Consider the following 2,720-nt stretch of genomic DNA (forward strand, 5'->3'; position numbering starts at 1 on the left):
GCTTCTCCAACTATAAGTGGTTTTAATGTTTTCCCTAATAAATATAAAACTATTAAGTATGCAAGTCTAAAAGTGAAACACTTCAAGAAGTGTTTCACTTTTAGACTTGTTTTTTAAAAAATGTTTCAAACTTGTTTTCAAATACTTTACTTATTATTTACTTACTAGTTACTTTATGTTTGTTTTCGAAATATTTTTATAGTTTAAAAGGTTTTATTCTTTCATTTACTAATTTTTCCGAACAATGAACACACAATGGACGAACTTCCCCATTAACATCGCCTCTCATACAAACTTTTCTTAATCCTTTCTCAGTTAAAGTAGTACTTTTTAAGATGGCCATTTTTGATTTATGAGAGTGAAGTTACATTAATATTCATATATATAATTTTTAGCGAAACAATTCCAGTACAAATTTACTGCAACAAGATTTATCTTCAAAATAATTAGTTTCATTATGCCCTAATGGAGGCGCTAGATAAAAGAGAGTTCGAATCGTCATCAAATGATTCTCTGAGCCCATTACAATAAACTATTATCATTCATGATTTGCGTGGCTATACTAAGTGTCTAATATATTTAGAAATTGTCTAGTTAATTTTCTAAATATTCTCGCGACTGGGGCGCAGTTTCTGCTGTATTTTTTTGCTGTGTCTTGCTTGAATCTTGTTATAAGATTCATAATTAAACTTCAAAATATCCAAAGAGGTTTTTAGAATTGAGGTTAAGGTCACTACTCAGTTTACTTTTTAGAGCTTGGATTAGGGCTAATCTTATTTCAGTTTCCCTTTTAGAGCTTGGTTAAGTTTACTTCAGCTGATTAAGATTTTTAAGTATGGTTCCTAAGTTATACTCCAATTATAAAAAATTATATTTAATTAGTTATAACTACAACAAGCTATTGCCAATGAACAGGTACTGAAGGACCGTTTCTAAGTGTTTTGTAACAAGTTCAGCACCTTTCGAGGGAAAGAACAGATTACACTGTGTGACACAATCATTCCACCATCACATGCATCGAATTACTATTTAAAATGCAACCAAATATAACTAATGAATGATATGGATGTCTAACACTTCACTTTTTTGTGTTACTTTAATGTATCCTTTTATATAATGCGATACAAATAAGTTAACAGTTGATTTATTTTAACAATTAGAAATATATGACTATATAACTGGAAATAATTAAAAACATATGACTGTAAAGCTGAGGTTTTAGTTTCTAATATCGTTTTTAGAGTTTTTTTGGAAAATTACAGATATTTAATCAAAATAATACAGATATTTATCACATATACTTATACAGGTATTTATTGAAAAAGCTAAAAAAATAGTGAGCGCCAAAATTTTTTATACCACCAAAACACACTTTGCTATGTTTGTGGAAAATATATTGTCAAACTTCACTACCTGAAAACTCTGGGTTAATCCAAAAAAAATGCACTACAATAGTTTTATTAAAACTGTTAAGGACAGCAAAATGAAAAAAATAAAAGTAGAGCACTAAGTTAGGGATCAATCTTTCCTTAATATCTCTGTATATATTATTTTTTTTGAAAAAAAGTTATGAAACAACATTTCTAGCCGTTGAAATTCTATGAAAAAACTAATTTATGAAATGCATTGTATTTTTAATATGATTTTTATTTTTTTACAACTTGCTTTCTTTGTACTAAATACAAAGAAAGAAAGTTGTAAAAAAATAAAGACTTGAAGCTAATAATATAGTGCAGAAGAAAAATTGAAATGGACATCTTGACGGGCATATCAGTTTTAAATTAGTGCAGGAGCTAAAGAACTAAATCAGGAAACAAAAATTATTTGCACACTAAAAAATATCCAAAAGCATTCTAAATTTTTATAAACTTATTCACCTTGTTATATTCTTGAATACGTTACAAAAATTATAAAGTTCTGAAAGCTCCAAGGAATATTCTGGTTATTTCTAAAAACTCTAAAACTCGCGTTGAAAAAGGAAGTGGAGTTAGGAGTTGGTTGAGGCTGGAAGATGTTGTTTTTGAAGTTTTCAACGTGATAAAGAAATCCTTCCTCAAGTTTGGTTCCAAGCTATAATTTATAATTTGCAGTTAAGCATGCATATTCAATATGCAGCATATATCAGTTTATGCAACTTTTTCTAAAGTGTTTGTGAGCATTTACAATTACCAATAATGCTTAAATGAAATGTAAAAAAACTGTATCATGCTTTAGAATTGCTGAATCTGGAAGGGTTTAAAAAATTGCTAACTTTGCAAAGATTTTTATACTTTTTGAATAATGTCAAAATACTGATTTTCTAGTTATTTTTTTTTTTTTTTTAATCAAAACCTTGGAAATGATAAGAAAAAGTTGAGTGAGCAATAAGCTCCAACCTTTTTAAAACCTTGAAGTGATTCACAACTATCCAACATCAGGTGAAGTTCTGAAGGTGCAATTATGTCGTGAACTTCAGGTTCAGCTGCTTATTTGAGGAAGGGCTGATTATTTGCAACTTTTGAAATTAGCAGCACTTGAAGCATAGAAACTCTAAAATCATCGATTTTTTGTTGGAGAGAGCCAAACTTCCTGAAAGTTTCAGCTTGGAGGAAAATAAATCTTTGTCAACTTCTCAAAATTAGCATGAATGTTTTGATGTATAAGTTTGAAGCTCGCGTACCTGATTAGCAACTTTTAGGTCACAACTCAGCTTACTTTTCCAAGTCCAATTATTGGATAAT

This window comes from Hydra viridissima, unplaced genomic scaffold (genome assembly GCF_058129835.1).
Source record: "Hydra viridissima isolate aposymbiotic clone 2 unplaced genomic scaffold, HvirCarnegie_v1 scaffold_15, whole genome shotgun sequence".
Lineage (NCBI taxonomy): Eukaryota > Metazoa > Cnidaria > Hydrozoa > Anthoathecata > Hydridae > Hydra > Hydra viridissima.